Source organism: Stegodyphus dumicola, chromosome 10 (genome assembly GCF_044657685.1).
Source record: "Stegodyphus dumicola isolate Sdum_Otavi_A_Nest chromosome 10, ASM4465768v1".
NCBI classification, from domain to species: Eukaryota; Metazoa; Arthropoda; class Arachnida; order Araneae; family Eresidae; genus Stegodyphus; species Stegodyphus dumicola.
Window position 1 is genome coordinate 42,292,154 of NC_140777.1, and position 20,893 is coordinate 42,313,046.

The 20,893-nt window shown below is 35.1% G+C and overlaps 1 long non-coding RNA gene across 1 annotated transcript in view; it reads left to right on the plus strand.

Annotated features, from left to right (window-relative positions):
• The window catches only part of LOC146994949 (uncharacterized), a 129,354-nt gene that overhangs the window by 28,017 nt on the left and 80,444 nt on the right, over positions 1-20,893 (plus strand). Inside the window, exon 2 of the long non-coding RNA XR_015043670.1 lies at positions 17,893-18,050. This is a non-coding gene — a long non-coding RNA (uncharacterized LOC146994949). The remainder of the gene's footprint in view (positions 1-17,892; positions 18,051-20,893) is intronic.

Here is a 20,893-nt window from a genome sequence, read left to right on the forward strand (position 1 = left end):
TTGCCTAGATTTTTTCTTAAATTTTTGTAAACCTCCTCATATTGATTCAAGTGCTTATTAAGCTCCTGTTGGAATCGGACAGTTCCTTCAACATTCGTGTCTTATTGTAAAAAATGATTACCTAATTTTCTTCCCAATTCAAGTTTTACGCTGATGACTCTTGCTGTGAACGCAATTGGTTCAGATTGCTCTTCACCAGAATCATTTTCTTCGTCATGTTTATTGGTTTCATGAATCATGCTATAACGTTGCGCGCCTCTAACTAGCACGCAACCAAGAGGTGACTGTGAAAGCTTGTATAAACCACAGAGTCTTATAAAGGGTTTAAGTCCCTTTTTATTCAACGTACTAATTTACAATTGCGTTCTCTTGACGCTTACAAACGGTGCCAACTCGGCAGTCAAAATAAAAATAAAAACCTGAAAAGAAATTAAAGACAATATTCTAACTACGAGGCTCTCTCAAATAACTAACTCACCGCGTTTTACAATACGGCTGCTAATTCAGCAGACTTGAAGCTCACTGGAACAATTGCAACTACTTCCCGCCAAGCACATAGGCCGCAACGCGGGGTTTTTCAAATCTCTATAACTACCTCCGCGCTCGCTAAGTAAGAATAACTCTCTCTCACCGAACTTGTTTCCTTCTATTTAAATCATACTACTTCCGCTGATAATTTGAATGCTTGCGCGTTCTACTCAAATTTACATATTCTGGCATTGGCAGTTCCAGGGGAAAGTAAGGATTGACAGGAAAGATAGTTTAAACTTAAAATAAATGTTAGTTAAAATAAATATAAACCCTACATTTGCCGCTGCCAGAATTTAGAAAACTTGGAAGCAGGTCCTACAAACGACCTGTTGTAAGTTTATCTAATTCTGAACTAACTGGCGAAAGCCTCGTTTACACAAAAATAATCTTATGTAACAATTAAAATTCTGTTACTCTTTACAAAGGTTTCTTCTTACAGCAACTTTTCCTGGACTTCATCAATCAATCTTGGTCTTTCCTTCCAGCATCTGGAAGGAATAAGTATCAGTATCTTTCTACATACATTATAATTTACACTTTCTTGACACAATAAATTTTTGTTTTTAACGTTTCGTTTTTCTTAGTTATTGCTTACTTCACATTCATTCAATTTTTCAAGCATTAATTTAACTTTACCCTGGCTCTCCACCGTGTGTGGTGTCAAACGGGAATATTCGTGTTTTAGTCTTACAACACTTCCCCTAACCACCATGATTTGTTAGAATTCAACAACCAAATAGACACACCTTACTCGACATTCTACAACTCAATGAGCTACTTTAATATTCTTAAAAATTCACATGTAGGTGGAGAACCCTACAAAACACATTCATTCTAACTTCCCCCTCATTCATCTTTTAAACATGCAGGCTTTCGCTCTAAAGCATGACTTTACAGTTTAATACTTAAATTTTGACTTCATTGCTTTTAAGCATTCACTTTTAGCATCTACAATTTTATGCTTCTAGACTAAATTCTACTTTTACATAACATGCAAGTATTTACATACATTTACAAAAGTTTAATACATATGCTTTTTACAATTTACCATAAAATGAATAAGAGAAAATAAATTTTTACTTTACTTATCCTTCGCCAAGCTGGCGGCACTGAAACTAAAATTCTTATTAGTACATACAAAAATACGAAGTTATTTTTATCTCCGGCCAAATTTTGGCTTTAACATAACAGAATTAGTCTTTCGACCAACAGAAAATGCTTGTTTTTAGCTTTTACACTTAAAGAAAATAATATTTTTGCCTTAGCTAAATAAAGTAAAACAAAACTAAGTCTCAACCGAGACATATTGACTTTCGTCAAAACATAGAACTTCGTACTTATGCATAACATTTCGGAACAAAAGAGAAAAATATTTATAGAAGGTTTTAACTTATCTTTGAGTTTTCGATGCTTGAAACTCCGTCATCCGTTTTTGACAAAATTGATCCCAAGTTAGAGGTGTCATGGATGTCAATCTTCTCCTTGTTGATCTCCAATTGTCGTCCCCGTTGATCTTTCTTTTGCGTCCTCTACATGCTGGCCTCTTGACGGAGTAATCGTCTGGTTGTTGGCTTTTGCGTTTCTGCCTGGGACGGCTGGTCTTGACGTCCTCCGGTCTGGAGTCCTTGAATTTCTTCTGTTCCTCGTACTTCTGTGCTTCCTGTTGGCGTTTCAGTTTCCGGAACGGCGGCCTTGCTGGCACCTGACTCTGTGGCCGTGTGCGCGTTCTTCTTGATGTGTAATTCCTCCTGCCATCCTTTGTAGGTGGTGTTTTTCTTTTTACCACGGTTTCTTTACCCGGTTCATCTGTACTTTTGTTTTTCTTAAACGCCGGAGTTTGATAATCATTTTTTCTTTTTGATACCGACGTCCGGGTTGTAGAAGTGCTAGGTCTCTCTTCAGTTCTCCGTTTCTTGGGTGGTGGAATAGTTGTTGCAGTCTCTGGCCCTTCTATTTCGTTTAGACTTGAGTCCTGCAAGAAACTTTTAAGGATTTCAAAATCATTGGGATTATAGTATTTTTTCACCTGGTCGGGACTTGCTTTACAGATTTCCCCTCTCTCGTTTTTAAGATATAAAACTACTCCTTTGATTTCCTGAATTACATAGGGGCCTTCAAACTTTGGAGCTAGCTTTGCCATAAAATTGTCTGGGGCACTTGATAAAGAAAATTTCCGTTTCAATACTTTATCACCAACTTTAAAATCTGCTTCACGGCGTTTTTTATCGTAATAAATTTTCTGCCTATTTCTTGCCGTATCCGAGGTTTTAAGCGCCTGATCAATTAGTTTTTGCACGTCCTTTTGTTTGAATTCCTGCTCTCTTTGTTGCACAAAGAATAATTTATCTAAAGGCGTAATTAACTTTCTGCCTAAAAATAATTCTGCTGAAGTTTTTCCCGTAGTATCATGATGTGCCGTTCTTAAAGCATAAGCTAATTCATTTATGTAGCCATCCCAGCGCTTGTGATGTGTGCTAACGTAACTGCGAATTATTTTTACAATGTTTTTATTAACTCTTTCTGCTATGTTAGCCTGTGGTCTATACGGAACCATTTTGATATGGCGTATATCAAGTCCATTGCATATGTTTTCAAATATTTGACTAATGAATTGTTTTCCGTTATCGCTAATGATTTTTATCGGTGCACCGTATTTTAAAATGTATCTGTGTAAGAATGCATCTGCGACTGTTTTGGCTGACGCGCGTTTAAGTGGAACGATTTCTATCCATTTTGAAAAATGATCTACTATTACTAAAAGAAAACGATTTTTATTTAACTCGCTCTGGGGGAAGGGACCAAGGAGATCTATGCCTAAAATTTCATTCGGAAATGTAGCGCGAATGCTATTTAAGTACCCGGCCGGGCTGTAATTAATATCATTTATTAACTGACATTGATTGCAGGACCTGACATACGCCGTTACTATTTTGTATAATTGCGGGAAATATACCGCCTCGCATACCCTTTTTAAAGTCTTTCTGACCCCGAGGTGGCCCGCTGTTTTTTTTTCGTGCAACTCCCTCAAAATGCTTAATCGAAGCGAGGCTGGGATGACTGGCTTATACTCAAGATTTTCGTTCGTTGTTTTCGTATAGAATAATAAATTATCTATTATTTCATAGTTTTTTGCTCTATTTCTTATCGCATCGATATCTGTATGCTCAAAGCCTTCGGGGTCTTTCAAATAAGCATAGATATTTCCAAATTCAGGATCAGCTTTCAGTTCAGTAATAACCGTATCTCTAGAATCTAAAATTTTTGAAGTCAACACAGCGCATTTAAGTTCATTACCTTCCTCGTCCAGTTTTATACGAGAATGTGCGTCAGCTACATTGTTTTCCTTACCCGGTTTATATTTTATTGTGATATTATATTCTTGGAGTTTTAAAGCCCATCTTATTAACCTGGGCGTTAGGTTTTTTCCCGAGTAAAGTCTACCAACAGCCGCATGATCCGAAAAGACAGTTACTGGCGATTTGCCGAAATAAACTCGAAATTTGTGTACAGCCATTAATACGGCTAATGTTTCTCTTTCTGTAGCTGTATAATTCCTTTGTGTTTGATTCAATGTTTTACTAAAAAATGCCAGCGGATGGTTATTTTGCATAAGAACCGCACCCACCGCATAGTCTGATGCATCTGCCGCAATTTCCAGGTTTTCGTCCCCCTCAGGGAATTTTAAAACAGGGGCATTAATAAGCGCTTCTTTTAATCTTTCAAAAGCCGTGTTAGCTTCCGCTGTCCACGTAAATTTACTCTTTTTTCTTTTGATTACTAAGAGTGGTTCAACAATATTAGCGAAATCTTTTATGAAAGATCGATAGTAAGAACATAGTCCAAGGAAAGACGAAAGTTTCTTGGCGGTGTTGGGCGGTGGGAAATTCTTAATAGCTTTTATTTTTGAATCTTGCGTTTCTATACCCTTTTGCGAAATTTTATAACCGAGATATTTAAGTTCTTTAGTTGCGAACTTGCATTTTGAGGCGTTAATTGTAAGACCGGCCTCTTTTAATAATTTAAAAACTTGTTCGAGATCACTAATGTGTTGTTCCAACGTACTACTCGTTATAATTATATCATCTAGATAAATTAAAGTTGATTTTCCTAGGACAGGCTTTAGAACAATGTCCATAGCTCTCTGGAATGTTGACGGGGCCCCACACAACCCAAAAGGCATGCGTCAAAATGCATAAGTGCCCGATTTTGTTATAAACGCGGTTTTATGTATATCTTCGGGTCTCATAGCTATTTGATAGTAGCCAGACGTTAAGTCCAAAGTAGACATATATCTCGTCGATTTGATCTGTCTAATGATCTCGTCTATAACCGGCAAAGGGTAAACTGGGAATTTAGTTATGCTATTTAGTTTTCTATAATCGATAGCAAACCTCCAAGCCCTTTTATCCGAAGGAGGAAACTCGTTCTTTTTCCTACATAGTACGACTGGACTCGCGTATTCACTATTTATGGGCGTTATTATTTTATTCTTTAACATCTCCTGAATATGTTCTTCGATGATTACGTCTTTTTGTTTGTCATAGCGGTAAGGTTTAGTCCTACAAGGTTTTTCGGCATTTAATTGAATCTTGTGAGTTACAATCTGACAGTTTCCCGGCTTTTCTGAAAACAAATGAGAAAAATTACTCACCACTTGCTGTATTGCTTTACTTTCCTGGTCGAATTCAAATGGCTAAGGTCCAATTTAGGTGTCTCCACCGGTTCCACCACCCTCTGGTCCATCTCCAGCACCACGGAACTATCTTGAAAATTTAATTTGGCCCTCGCGGCCCTTAAAAAGTCCATACCTAAAATAAGAGAATGTTGGAGGTGTTTCACCACAAAAATTAATACTTTGAGATTTTCCTCTTTTACCTGTACGTTTAATGCTACTTTCCCGATGCAGTGACATGGTTTTCCTTGCGCCGCTATAATTTCCGTATTTCTGGTTTTAAAGAGTCGTATCCTATAAAAATTCTTTTTGAAGAACTTTTCACTCATGAAATTGCCTTCTGCCCCTGTATCGATGAGGGCTTCTACTGGTACATCGCCAACCAGGACTTGTATAATTGGTAGCTGTGAGTTTTTTACGATGACTGTATTTAGATGTCTATTTGAGGGTTTTTCTAAAACTTCTGGGGTCTGGACCCTCCCTTTCACAGGCCCCTCTAGTCGTTTAAAGCTTTCCTTTCAATCTGTGTCTTCTGGGTACGCGGATGCTTATTTTCAAATTTTCTTTTTGGGCCTTGCCCTTCAAGTTTCGATGCGTTAGCTTGATATTTCTTTCCCCCATATGAGCGATTTCCATTTCTTGTTTCCTCCTTCCTTCTGGTACTTTGAGAATATGTTTCCCCTCTCGCTCTTTCCGCGATTCTGCGATTTTGAAACTTCACCGCCAATTCGAAAAGTTCCTGCAATGTGGTTGGGTTTCTAATTTCAAAGGAGTCTTGAACAGCGGGTAACAATCTTGGTAATATTATTTCAATTATCTCCGCATCGGGTTTCTTGCCGTACAGCATATCCGTTAGCTTGATTTTTCGTAAAATAAAGTCCGTCAATTGTGCTGTATCCCGTTGATAGAAACTATATAGCTCGGCTTCCAGCCTTGCGCGATCTTTCACTATGGGGAAGGCCTTTACTAACGATTTTTTGAAATTTTCAAATGTATACGTCGGGCTTCCAAATTCACCTAGTAGAAATTTTCCTATGTTCTTCCACCATAGCGCGGCCTGTCCTCTTAGTGCTGATGTGGCGATAGCAACTTTTTGTCTTTCAGACACAGGATAGAGCTGAAAGTAGTTTTCTATACCTTCGAGAAATACCGCCACCGAATTTTTTCCGTCGAAATAGACGTTTGGCTTGATTGATGCTCTCAAAGTCTGGACCAGGTATCCAAATCCTTCTAACTGCGTTGTCATTTCTTGGTGTTGTCCAGCGGCTTCCATCCAATTTTCGGCCATTTCAGTTCGCTAAGTGTTCGGGCGCCAATATAACGTTGCGCGCCTCTAACTAGCACGCAACCAAGAGGTGACTGTGAAAGCTTGTATAAACCACAGAGTCTTATAAAGGGTTTAAGTCCCTTTTTATTCAACGTACTAATTTACAATTGCGTTCTCTTGACGCTTACAAACGGTGCCAACTCGGCAGTCAAAATAAAAATAAAAACCTGAAAAGAAATTAAAGACAATATTCTAACTACGAGGCTCTCTCAAATAACTAACTCACCGCGTTTTACAATACGGCTGCTAATTCAGCAGACTTGAAGCTCACTGGAACAATTGCAACTACTTCCCGCCAAGCACATAGGCCGCAACGCGGGGTTTTTCAAATCTCTATAACTACCTCCGCGCTCGCTAAGTAAGAATAACTCTCTCTCACCGAACTTGTTTCCTTCTATTTAAATCATACTACTTCCGCTGATAATTTGAATGCTTGCGCGTTCTACTCAAATTTACATATTCTGGCATTGGCAGTTCCAGGGGAAAGTAAGGATTGACAGGAAAGTTTAAACTTAAAATAAATGTTAGTTAAAATAAATATAAACCCTACAATGCAAGCGGCAAAAGCTTTAATTATGCCACTATGTAGAACTGAAATTATAAACTAAAATTGATAGATTTTTGAGGAATATGGAAGGCTACATAAAAATTTAATGTATTAGCTTAAGATGTCTTCGCATAATTTCCGCACAAGAAATGTTTAGAGAATATTTAAGATACTAAGCGATGATTAAAACGGAATACTTCCTAATATACCTAATATTTCTTTAACTGAATTATATTTTTGATTTGCCTAATTTCCTAAACTTTTTTTTCCCTTTTGCTTTCTTTCCCCTTTTTCCCCCTTACCAATGCTTATAGGCACATATAACGGAAATTTTTATTGGTAACAATGTTCTTCAGCCTTTTTCACGTGAGGTCGACTTTAAGTATCCGAATGTTTGGACCTTCTAGCCAGCTGAAGGTAATTTTGAGCATAAACAACATAAAGGAATTTTTTTGTATATATTTATAGTACGTAGGAAAAAACCTGGTTATTGTTTTATTGTAAAAGAAGGTTGAATCTACTTGTCTACGGTCTTAGAATATATTTTACTTGTTTTAAGAAGATACGTAGCTTACATCTATTTGTTTCCTCGCAATTTATCCGCACGGAAAACTTTCGCAAAAACATTAATTATCATTATGACAAAAATAAGGAAATGCACGAAGACAAAATGATAGACAGCCCATTATCTGTCACACAGAGAGTATCAATCTTCCCCTTTTCAAAGGAACTGTCAACAAATAGGCTTAAATTTATAAGTAAATAAACGAATTTTTAATATCGTGCTTAAATTTGCATATTAATGTCATAGATCTAAACACTCTGTTTATAAAAAAAAGATTAACAAACGATAAATAATTTTCTTGTGGTTTTTCTTCCATGTGAATCAACTCTTTTGTTACGAATATATTTTCATATCACGTTGTTGTAATGAATTCCTAAATAAATGTTTGCTGAAAAAATAAAATTTCATTCGTAGAGTAGCCTAAAGAGTTAGCCGCCAAATGAGTCAATTAATTGATAAGTTCATTGCATTCCTTTTCCATATCTTATAAGGTATTTTCTCCCTCCTTCCTGCATGCCTTCGTGGTGTAACGGTAGCACACTCGGCGCGTATTCGAGAGGTCCAGGTTCGAGTCCCGGCCAGGGCATTACTCATTTTTCGTGTTTTTTACTTAAACAATCCTGATGACTCTACAGTGGCGCTTAAACTAAAAGGAGGTTGTTTATGTGAGTATCGTTTGCTTCATTTTATTGTTGCAAACAGCGTAAATTCCTTTTGTTTTTCTTCTTTTAGTTTTGAACTTTATGTGTGGCAACAAGATAATTGATTGATAGAATTGTGTTTGTGACAGCCATGTAGAATGGCTCGCTTATTTTGTATCAATTATTTTGCATCGCTGACAAGTGTAATTTAATAAAAGTGTAGGAATACAGTCCATTTGTTGATTGATTATAGTTTGTGAAACATATTAAGTTTAATAGAAAACATATTGTTGGTCAAAAGTCTAGTCGGAGAGCTAGTGAAGATAGTGACTGTTCTAAGTGTATTCTAACAACGCAAATTTGCATATGGTTTGTGAAAATTATCCACTTTGTGAGGTAAGTGGATTTTGAACAAAAATTCGTTTAATTGTTAAATTTTAAGAACAATGTTGTAATACAGCATAGAATTCGATTTCATTTTAATAATAGTGTTAAGTGATTTAAGAACAATTTCTGTTTTTGAATTGATCAATTATGAGTGAACTTATAACTTTTAAAACAAAAAGAGCAGTCTTACGCAGGAGTGTTACTAATTATGTAAAGAAAATTGAAACTATTTAACTGCAGATGAAATTAATTTAATAGAACTAGAGGAATGTGTCGAATTATTGAAACAAAAAGAAACTGAGTTAAGGAAGCTTGATTCTGAAATCGAAAGTTTAATTACAGATACTAAAGAATTAGAAAACGAAATAGATAACGTTCAGGAGTACACAGATAAAATTTATTTGTGGAAATTTAAAGGTGAAAAAATATTAAAAAATCAAAATAATAAAAATAATTCTAATAGTGTAATTTCAGAACAGGTTCTTGACAATATTAAATTACCCAAGTTAACATTACCGACTTTTGGTGGTAATATTACAGAATGGATAGCTTTTAAAGATCTTTTCAGTGCTTGTGTAAGAAATAATACAAATTTATCTAATGCTCAAAAATTGCAGTATTTGAAGGCTTCGTTGAAAGGTGAAGCATATCGCATTATTCAAACCATTCAAATTTCGGATTGTAATTTTGAAATAGCATGGAATCTGTTAGACGAAAGATATTCAAATAAGAGAGAACAAATTTTTGCATATATTAAACGTTTTTTAAGTTTACCAACTATTCAAAATGAATCAGCATTTGCTATTTTAAATTTAGTTGACAATATTAATGAAATAATTCGTTCTTTAGAAGTATTGAATCAAACCATTGATAATTTTGGTGACACTTTAATGACTTACTTAATTTTGCAAAAATTAGACCCTGCTACAAAATTATGGTGGGAACGTCAGTTAAAATCTAATGAAATTCCAAAACTTACGACTTTAATTGAATTCCTAAAAAACTATGCAAGAACACTTCAAAATAGCAAATCAACAAGTAATAAGGTACCTAAATCTGTGTTTCAAAATAAGAATAATGTTCTGGTTGCTACTTTGGGTTGTGGTTATTGTAAAGTAGTTTAGCCAAATGTTCGAAATTTCTAAATTTATCGGTTCAGCAAAGGATAGATTTTGTAAAATCTAATCGTTACTGTTTTAATTGTTTATCTAATATGCACTTGCTCAAAAAATGCAAGAGTTTAAATACATGTCAACATTGCTTTAAGAAGCATCACAGTATTTTGCACATTGTAAATAATTCAAAGAATAAAACTCAGTTAAACAGTATATCTCCGCCTACGCAATCTATCATTAAAAGAGATGAATTAACGAGTCCTAAGGACGTTTCAGCCACAGTTTGTGCCTCTCATTATGATTCGAATGCAAAAGGTAATCAAACAAGTAACATTTTATTGTGTACAGCTTTAATAAAAGTTCAAAATTCTGAACAACAGTTTGTGAAGTGTAGATGTTTATGTGACACTGGATCTCAGAGATCATTTATTTCAAGGGATTGAGTGAATAAATTAGGATTACGAGTGAAAGATAATTCCATTTCTGTATCATGTTTAGGAGAATTTAATACTATAAGTAATGGGGAAGTCGATTAAGTATTCACTTCTCATTTTAAAAGTGATATTCGTGTATCAACATCAGCGTTTGTACTGGACAAGGTGACAGATAACATTCCCTATGTATCTTTGCCATCAATCATCTTCGATAACTTCAGTGATTTACAATTAGCTGATCCATTATTTTACAAGTCACAACCAGTTGACATTTTATTTGGAGTAAATGTATTTCTGCATTTAATGACGGGAGAAATTGTCAAACGTGGTCCTGATCTACCATTTGCTCTAAATTCGAGGTTGGGATGGATAATTTCGGGTACTACAAATTTTGAATCTACAAATTTTGAGCCAGTATATGTAAATCATTTGAATACAAACACAGATGAGTTAGTAAATTCTTTCTGGGAGTTAGAAAAGTTTCCAAATGTACAACCTTTAACAAATGAAGAAAAACTTTGTGAAGAACATTTTAAAAACTCGCATTTTAGAGACACATCAGGTCGTTATTCAGTTGCATTACCATTCAAACATAATAGAGATATTCTAGGTGACTCCCGTGAAGTGGCGTACAGAAGATTTCAATACTTGGAGAAGAGGCTGTTATCTATGAAAGAAATTTACAACCAGTATATTCAGTTTATGAAAGAGTACTTTTCACTAGAACACGTAGAATTAGTGCCAGACACAGATTATGAATTAGAGAATAAACACTATTATATCCCACATCACTTTGTGTTGAAGGACTCTAGCTTAAAAACAAAATTGAGAGTTGTTTTCGATGCGAGCGCTAAAACAATCACAGGTGTTTCTTTAAATGATACACTAATGATAGGCCCAAAAATACAAGATGACTTAATTTGTATTTTACTAAGATTTAGACTTCATAACATTGCAATAACCGCTGATATTAAAATGATGTACAGACAGATAAAGGTTCATGAAAAAGATAGAGATTTTCAGAGAATATTATGGAGAGATAGCCCATATAAGCAAATACAAGTTTGTCGTTTGAAAACAGTTACATATGGAACTGCAGCTGCTCCATATCTTGCAACCAAAGTGTTGAGTCAGTTAGCGATTGATGAAGGATTGAACTTTCCAAAGGCAAAGAATATAGTTTTAAGAGATTTTTATGTTGATGATATGTTAACTAGTGTAAAAGATAGTTCGGAAGGTATTGCATTGATAGACGAATTGCAACATCTGCTAAAAAGTGGTGGCTTTGAGCTTCACAAATGGTCGACAAGTGAACCGTCATTGTTAAAAACCTCTGGCTTAACAAACACAGATAGTGACAATATTCATCGTGTAATAGAAGACAAACCATTGAAAGTTCTGGGATTGGAATGGCATCCGGACAATGATGAATTCAAATGTAATGTCGGTGTAATAGAGTATCAAAGTGTTCCGACTAAAAGAATTATTTTGTCATTCGTAGAAAAACTATTCGATCCATTGGGGTGGATAGCTCCGTTTGTAATTCTCGCTAAAATGATCCTTCAGCAATTGTGGAAATTACAGTTATCATGGGATGATCCTGTAACAGAAGAGATTGATCGAAATTGGAGAAATCTATGTAGAGAAGTTAAACTTTTGAATTCTATAAATATACCTAGGAAAATTCTGCTACCTGATTATTTTCGATGTGAACTTCACGGATTTTGTGATGCGTCTGAAAGAGGTTATGCAGCAGTTATTTATATCAAAACTTGCAATAACTCTGACATTAATGTTAAACTCGTAACAGCTAAAACTCGTGTAGCACCATTAAAATCTATTACGATTCCAAGACTGGAATTATGTGCAGCAGTGTTATTGGCACGCTTGATTCAGTCTGTAAAAGCTGCATTAGTTATAAATTTTGATTTAGTGCAAGCTTGGAGTGATTCACAAATCGTGTTGTCATGGCTAAGGTCAGATCCTAAAAAATGGCAAGTATTCGTATCCAATAGAGTTTCTGAAATACAATCCATCTTACCACCTGAGAACTGGAGTCATGTTGATGGAAAGGAAAATCCAGCTGATTGTGCTTCACGTGGATTATTTCCTGCAGAACTATTATCTCATCAATTGTGGTGGAATGGTCCTTCTTGGTTAAAGTGCAGAGAGATTGCCTTATCTAAAAATATTCTTATAGATGAAGAGGCATTACCAGATGCACGTAAAACAGTCTCATTTGTAGTTTCTGAAGCTGTACAGGAACTTGCTATTATATCAAATATATCTTCATTTCCAAAGTTACAACGCATATTTGCTTGGATATTAAGATTCATATCGAATTCTAAAGTAGCATATCTAGAAAGAAATACGTCTTTTTTATCTAGTAATGAAATTCGAGCTGCAACTTTCTGTATTGTCCGAATAATACAGCGATTTCACTTTTTTAAAGAAATTCAATGTTTGGAGTTGGGAAAGGACTTACCTACAAACAGCAACCTCCTTAGCTTGTGTCCAATTTTAGATGACAACAAAGTGTTACGTGTAGGAGAAGACTGAAAAATGCGCAACTATCAGAAAATGAAAAACATCCAATCTTATTATTACCTTCAAAACACAATCTGACAGAAATCATAATTAGACACTTTCATGTCAAATATCTGCATGCAGCACCGGAACTTCTTCTATCTTTAATTAGACAGCAATTTTGGATCATAGCTGCTAGATCTGCTATCCGAAAAGTAGTAAAATCTTGTATCACGTGTTGCAAACTTAGAGCTAAAACTGCAAGTCAAATAATGGCTGATCTACCGGAATCTAGAGCAACACAATCACGACCATTTCATCGAACTGGAATAGATTTTTCTGGACCGTTCATGATTAAACATCGTGCAGGACGTGGACAAAAATCATTTAAATATTACGTATGCTTATTTGTGTGTTTTGTAATCAAGGCAGTACATCTTGAAGTGGTAGAAGATCTGTCAACAAAGGCATTTTTAAGTGCATTGAAACGATTTATTGCAAGAAGAGGGAAACCATTTGAGATTTATAGTGACTGCGGTACTAACTTTAAAGGTGCAGACAAAGAAATCAGAAAATGTTTTTTGCAATGTAAGCAAAATCAAGAAATTCACAAATTTTTGTCTTTAGAGGAAATAAAATGGATATTCAACCTGCCATCGTTTCCCCATTTTGGTGGACTATGGGAATCGGCAGTAAAGTCAATGAAATTACATCTAAAAAGGACTGTTGGTGATTCTGTGCTGACCTATCCGGAATTTCAGACCTTGATAGCGCAGGTTGAGGCTTGTCTCAACTCTAGGCCATTGTGTCCAACATCGGCTGATCCAAATGATTTAACTGCATTAACACCTGGTCATTTCCTAATCGGAACGTCTTTAACTGCCATACCTGAACCAGACCTAAATTATAGTTCCTTCAATCACATTGACAGATGGCATGTGAGACAGTTTATTTTTCAGCACTTCTGGAAAAGATGGAGTCGAGAATACCTGTCTCAGCTTCAACAAAGACCTAAATGGCAAAAAAGTCAAAACAATTTAGAAGTCAATGACTTAGTCCTCATCAAAGAAGACAACCTTCCGCCTCTTAAATGGAGGTTAGGGAGAATAATTGCTGTTCATCCGGGCTCAGATCAAAGAGTCAGAGTTGCTAGTATTAAAACTGGTCATGGTGTCATAAAACGACCAGTCGTGAAATTGTGTCCTCTTCCTATTCAGACTAAAAAACTATGAACTGCTTCGCATATAATATTTAGTATTATTTTTTCTTATGTTTATCTTTATTACAGACTAAGAAGTTTCAAAATGCTCCAACTGTTGAAATCCCCTGGGATTTCAACGAGGGCCAGGATGTTTATGTGAGTATCGTTTGCTTCATTTTATTGTTGCAAACAGCGTAAATTCCTTTTGTTTTTCTTCTTTTAGTTTTGAACTTTATGTGTGGCAACAAGATAATTGATTGATAGAATTGTGTTTGTGACAGCCATGTAGAATGGCTCGCTTATTTTGTATCAATTATTTTGCATCGCTGACAAGTGTAATTTAATAAAAGTGTAGGAATACAGTCCATTTGTTGGTTGATTATAGTTTGTGAAACATATTAAGTTTAATAGAAAACAGAGGTGGATGATGATTCTTCACCACCAGGATATGGCGATTAAGTCTTCTAATCCCCAGTCACCCTTTAAAAAGGGCATTTTCTCCCTCCTTTCTACTTGCCTTTGATGTAACGGTAGCACACTCGGAGCGTATTCGAGAGGTCCATGTTCGAGTCCCGGCGATGGCATTGCTCATTTTTAATGTCTCCTGTTTCAAAATAACCTAATGACTCTACAATCTAATACACACTAATATAAAAACTGCATACAATAAAACGGTTGAAATATTTGGGAACTATTAACGCTTTGATTTTTATCTATTGGAAAGTTCTTTAAGCAATACTAAAAGAAGAGACTCATTTTTGATAAATAACTGTACAGAATATATTATTTGATGGATGCACATCCCTTGCAATTCTTTGCTCGTTTAGATTAGCTTTGTTTGTATTGTATAAGCTTTATCTCTAGAAGGAAGAATCTGCATATGCACTTTCCTCGCATTGCGGAAAAATGGCGCATCTAGAGCAATAAAATTTTAAACACACATAGTCCTCCACTCGAGCATGGGCACCTCGAAACCTGAATTTTGAGTATGCTTTTGATTAATTTCATACTTCTGGCAATTTAATGAATTCTTTATTTACAAACTCGGCAATTAAAAAGCAATGTGTTGCCATTTTGCAAAGGGTAGGATAACTATGTTTCAAATTTAATCAGACAGCTCAACAAAATAAAAGAAATGTGTTGCCACTCGACAAAAGAGTGTGTTTGCCGAGTGGCAACACATTTGACTGTGTTTTGCCGAGAGGCAAAACACAATACATTTATCTTTCGAATTTAATCGCCTTGTGGGAAAACAGCGACACTTAGAGCCAATAAATTTTGAACACACAATTTTTCATATGTGCAACTCGAAGCCCAAATTTCGAATGTGTATGTGCGTGTGTGTGTTTTCTTTTGTACGAATCAAAAGAAATAGCGTAATCGCGAAAAAATTTATGTTATCAGATTTCAACTGAAATATCCGTTTTCAACGTTCTCGAATCCATTTTGACTACTTTCTGCTTGACGTCTGTGCGTTTGGAGAGAATGAAAGATTCTTTATTCCATTTATTAATTTTACAAATGCCAAACATTAGCGCTGAAGCCATTAGTTCACGGGCTCTCCAGTACATTTTAACAATGTCCTCATACCGAGAAAGTGCAATAGAATTACTTAAATGTTCAAAAATCATAGGCTGATTGGAGTCACACAAAATACAGTCTGGGGAATCTACCACTACAATTCTGTAGAGGTGGTCTTGCAAACAGTCATGTTCGGTCAGACGTCTAAATTGAGCTACCGCTGCCTTTCTTGGAAAACTGGGGATGAAAGGATTCTTTATTCCAAAACAGATTGAAAAATGGATTTAAATTGTATTTTTCCGTGACGTCTGTACACACGTTCGTATGTATCTCGCATGACACCAAAACGATTAATCATAGACCTTTGAAATTTGCTATATGGGACTGCTATAACATCTAGTTGTGTACCTCCCTTTTTTATTGTAATCAGAAGTATCAAAAGTATATAACAGGTAGGAGAGTATATATATATATATAATTTAAAGTAAAGTAGAAAGAACACACGATATAAGACCTATGTGGTCAAACACTTTGCGCACTGTGCTGCAAAATTTAAAAAGTTAAAAGAAAAATCCTAGTTCAAACGCTAAAAAGCTGCTGAAAGCGTTCGAACTAGGATTCTTCTTTTAACTTATATATATATATATATATGTCATAATAAGAGCAAAAGAAAAGACGGAGCACTGTAGATGCGTAGTTATGCAAAATGGAAGCACGCGAAGAGAAAAGTTTTTGTTTGCAATTCGGTGTTTGGTCGTCAAGAGGCATCTGGTATTAACGGTTACGTAAGATCGCATGATTAATTTGAATGACGCAATGCAGAGAAGTTATTACGATTTTAGAATAGAGAGGAAGAATTAATGTTTATAGTTATATTATAATTCTGATTCATATAATTTTATCTTACATATATATATGTACCCACTCTCTTACCTGGCTTAAAAGTTCTTACCTGGGCTTTATTTTCGAAATCGATGGTTGTAGTCATGCACTTCCAATTACAGAAAAGTGTTTTAAATGACGGAAATATTCATGTTTTGGCAGTGTCAAATTTTTAAAAAAATTAACTTTAAACAAGTAACGGAATTTACCTTTTGATACGATCTTCTGGTTCCTGTACTTATATTTGGGGAAGTTTTAATACTCGTTATAATAAAAAATAAAAGTACAAGAATTTTGACTTCCGGGCGACAGAAATTGACGCGGGTATTTAATTTCAAAATTTGCAATTTATGATGCCATTTTCAACTTACCTTTAGAGTGTGGTTAATTAAGTTAGAATTCTTCGAGGAAATAAGTTTAAGTGCAGCGAAAAATATGCATAACTTAATAGGCCGTACAAAGAAGTCACGTGGTGTCCAGGTCAGATTTTATTTACATCGTATTTTGGGTAAATTTAAGGAAATTTTTGTTAAAAATGAGCGATATGAAATATTTTTACCTTTCACATCGCAGTTTGTTACCATTTAGCATAAGCTATTTAACTTTTATTTCAATTTAATCTCTTTTACTGATTAACAAACTAAGCAATTTAGAAGCAATAAACTCAGTTCTTTTTATCTGGATCTATTAATCACTAGCTGGACCCATGATATTGCACTAGGTTTAAAAGATTATAGTTAAATTGAATGTCCTTAATGAATTGCAAAGTCCAAGGAAGGGTTAAAATACCCTTTTTAATTTAACTTAAGATTACTCACGGTCGGCCCCTGTTGAGCTTACAGGAAACCTCCACTTGGGCTTGAATTTAAGCTAGAAGATAAGAAACTAAACTAATTCTAACTAAAACTTAGCTGAAGCTGCACAGAAATAACTAAAAGATTTGGCCCTTAATTAAACCTCACTGGCGAATAATAACAGGTACGTAAAATACGGACGAACGTAGTAAGATTCGCTTAAAACAACGGCATATAGCCAGAAGGCAGAATACGCTCCGCTGAGAACTTCTGAGCTCTTCTATAGAAGTGACCGAAATTTCTCATTAAATGCTAGTTCTACCTCATTCATATAAAACGCGATTCTGAAAACTCATTCTGGCAGGGAATTGTAGGTGGAAAACAAGAAAATAAACAAAAGAATTTCAAAATTAAAAATAACTATAATTTAACTATTAACATAAAAATAGCTAGGAAATTAAAATAATCCCTACAGATTGATTTATGAAAAATATTACATATTTTTCCTTTTTATAGTAACTATTTTACCGGTTGGCAGCGACAGTGGCTAGTATATTATAAATAATCTATTAATCTTACGAATAAAGTCATAATAATAAATAAATGGTATTATTAATCAGTGCGTTCTTTTCAATATTGATGCTCTCAGTAATAGTTAGACTCTTTTTTTTTGAGATGAACTCGCTAGTATTCTTTCAAAATGAATAAAAATAGAGAATAGACACTGAATCTTTATCATAAAATTGCAGGTTTACCTGAATATTGACTGTGGTAACGTGAAACATACCTTCGGCAGTAGCGCTTTGTATGCAAAGTCTGAATTAACTGGAACGTAGCAAAACCACTAAAGAGATCCCATGTAACAGGAAGCGAGAATTTAAGTTCTGCAGATCCTACTAGAAAAATGGTAAGGTTATCTCTACGGCTTAAACACTTCATAAAATACCGAAGAATGTTAAAATAACCTTTTTTATTTAGTTGTAATGTAATAGAATAGGTACACGCTTGTTACAGATGAAACCTCCACCATTTGTTGGTATTTAAATTAAATGAGCAGGCAATTAAAATTCAAATATTAATAATGTACTCTAAGACTACATATTAAAAAGAATTACAAATATTCATTATTAAATTAAATAATGAATATGGACTTCTGGAAGCCCTAATTGGGAATTCGTTTTATTATCTATTTCATATTTTGTCAGACGCTAAAGAATTTTTAATTAACAAACTCAACGATTTCAAAGCGAGGAAAGGCAACACTGTATGAAAAAAAAAAAAAAAAAAAAAAAGATTTCCAGCGCGTGAGACTGTATCGGAAATTCTAAAGATATTCTCATTTAAAAATTATTTTGCGATATTGCTGTTGAATTGAATTTTATGGTTTAAGTGCGAAGAATGTGATATTTAGTAAATAAAGGTAACACGCGAAACGTTAAAAAAACGCCCCTTTGGGCGTAGTGTAAAATCTGAAAGATTTCAGACCTTTTTTGTCTTTTTTTGAAATTTAAGAGAACCTGAAGGGTAAGTAAACTTCAAGGACCACAGCTTGAGAAACACTGAACTAGAGCTTCCCTCAAAAGATGGGCTAAGACAACATCGTAGTAGTAACTGTCTAGAACGCGTTGGCTAATTCCGTATGCATCTTCCCTTTCAGTCAGATAACTTCTTGTTAACATGATCTGCGATTACAGAATTAGTGGATGGTCCATGATAACTATGGAGACATGACATTTGTTCATGGCGTCAGGAAGGTTGGAAGGCAGTCATTTGGAAGAATGAAGTCAGTTGGAAATACCAAAATGCCCTTGAAGCAAAGGAGATCTGTCAGATGTTATCGGCTCCTAACCAGTTCCTCATCCCGAAGGGGCTGGAAGAGAGAGAAAGAAAGCTACATCGATGGATAACGTAATCACATGGAGGTAGGACGTCCTTTCTTACTTCCATGAGTAATCATAGCAAAATATATATGTGGTGTTCAAATATTCCCCGAAATTTTTACTTCATTAAATAGATCAGTCATCTTAGATATTCTCTAAGCTAGCTGCTGACTCGACGGGCCATCTAAAATAGTTACTATATAAAAGGGAAAAAATATGTTTAATGAGTCTACCTAGGTAATTTCAGCTAGTAATTAATCATCAAAGAGTTAAAAAACTGCTCTTATATCTTTTAAATCAGTAACACAGCCGCTTAGTAACAGGCAGATTAAATGCGAAAGAAAAATTAAATATCAGACGCTTTGTTAAATTGCAGCTAACTAACACGTGGAATATAAAAATAGTGGCAACATTTCTTTTATTTAAATCGCTAAATTTTCTGACTGATTTTGAAATATAAATATCTCACATTTATTTGAGTGGCAACACATTACTTTTTAATTTTCGAGTTTTTTAAATCAAAAGGTTATTAAATTCGTACAAAATATGAAATAAGTACATAAAAAAATTTTGAAATTCAAAATTCGGGTTTCGAGAACACGTTTCTGTTCAAAACTTAGCGGCTCTCTAGGTACTGCCATTTTCCTACAATGGGAGGAACAAACATGCATACATACATATAAGATTCTTCATTATTATATAACAAAGATAAGCAAATTATGATGCATGTAGAAAGAACTACAGACACCCAAATAAATAGTTCACTGATGTTGATATATTCAGTCCTCTTTTATCCAAACAAGTTACAGGTTTCTACTGATACGAGATCACCTTTTAAATGCTAGTTTGACACTTGCCGCTTAACAGTGCCCGAGCGCAGAGCCGACGTAGGCCTTTTGTCTCCCGGTGCTTTCATAAATTCCCCAGTGGAACAACTCTGGTGTCGGCCGTGCTACCATAAGTAATAATAAAGCATGATGCTGGTAATTCGACATGATTTGTCAGAGGCCCAGTTGGCCAGCTGTATGGTTTCACGTATTTTTTCAAATGTAATGCAAATGTGAACTAGTTTCCGATACAGAATCTTCCATGTTCTTTTTGGTTAGGCAAACAGCTTTGGAGAGTTTAGACTTAATAAACCAACCACTGTCGTTTAAAAATAAAATAAAATAAAGGAGCAAATAGTTTATAAAGTTAACGGTAAAAACGTCAAAAGAATTGATAATTGCATTATTCTTTCTCTCTCACTCCACCCTACCCCGCTTATCGCTTTTTATTTATTTGGTAATTTCCTGAAAAAGAGAGCGCCCACCAGCGGCCGAGCGGTAAAATCGCTGAACACTGGTAGTTCGGTCCGAGGTTCGAATCCCCCGAACGGGCTGGCTGCATGGGCGCTTTCGTGGTTTTCCCCATGTGTAACGTGTATACGAGCCAGTTTCCCTTAGAAAGTCCTCCACGAAAGGCATCCCTCCCCTTAGGCAGATAGCCCTAGTGAGCTTTGTCGTATTCTCAATACACACCAACACCTGAAAAAGAAATTCTATTGAAACTTTTTCTTTTCCCAAAGCTGCTAAGTCTTTTTCTTTCAACATATTAAGAACTGGATTATCAAGTATAATTTTAAAATAAAAACTGGATGCGTGAAATAACTTTGATTTGTGGAATAATATTATGAAATGTTTATAATTATTGTTTCTTTCAGTTGATTCGATTAAAAAAATAGAGCAAACTGAATTTTTTCAGCTAGGGTCAGATCAAGGGAAAGTACTCGAAAACATAAGCATATTAGAAGTATTGTCTTCAGGAATGGCCTGGTTTTAAGACCGAAAAAGCCCAGCGCAGCCAGCTATTGAATCACCAAGAGCAAAAA